This window comes from Stegostoma tigrinum, unplaced genomic scaffold (genome assembly GCF_030684315.1).
Source record: "Stegostoma tigrinum isolate sSteTig4 unplaced genomic scaffold, sSteTig4.hap1 scaffold_54, whole genome shotgun sequence".
NCBI lineage: Eukaryota > Metazoa > Chordata > Chondrichthyes > Orectolobiformes > Stegostomatidae > Stegostoma > Stegostoma tigrinum.
The window spans coordinates 2,139,348-2,140,068 of NW_026728472.1; positions in this window are offsets into that span (position 1 = coordinate 2,139,348).

The following is a 721-nucleotide window of genomic DNA, read 5'->3' on the forward strand; positions in this document are numbered from 1 at the left end:
TTGGATATCTTAAAGCTCTAATGTTTATGAAGGTTTGTGCTCTGTTTGCAATGACAGGTAGTGAGTTGCCTTCTCCCAGCATTGGTGGTTGGAGTGAAAAGGTTTGTTCCCAATGCTTTGATTTTTGTCACAAGCAAAATGAAGAGAGTAAGCAGCCCTCACATTTGACCCCAGATTTCTCCCATAGACAGCAAGATTTGGACCAGCACGGAAAGCCCCCCTTGATTTTAAATCCATTGCCTTAACCACTTGCCCACGACTACTGGGAGAATCATGACACCATGTACCTTTCAGGTCGCCTTCTGTGGCCTGTTGAGCTGTGGCAGAATGAATTACTGCTGGGTTTTTTGAATCCAATCACTTTACAGATTTCTAAAATGTTAAATTTGGTACATGGTGATTCTGGTTGTTTCATTTCAATAGATAAAATAAGCGCTCATTCGCAAACGAAATATAAATTGCAGGAAAAGAAAAAATGCTCAGCAGATCTGGGAGCATCTATGGGCCACGAATTTGAGTCAACATTTCAGAACTTCTTCAGAACTCTGTTTTCTCTGTTCTGTAGTGCAGATTCTGTTTTTGTTTCTGATTCCAAGCATTCCCAGTTTATAGTAGCAAGAAAAGCAACATTGAAATACCTTTGTGGTCACTCACCGGACAAGATTTCCGTTTGGGCAACATTTTCCTGACTGCATTACAACCCATAACGGTTCAGTCAAAA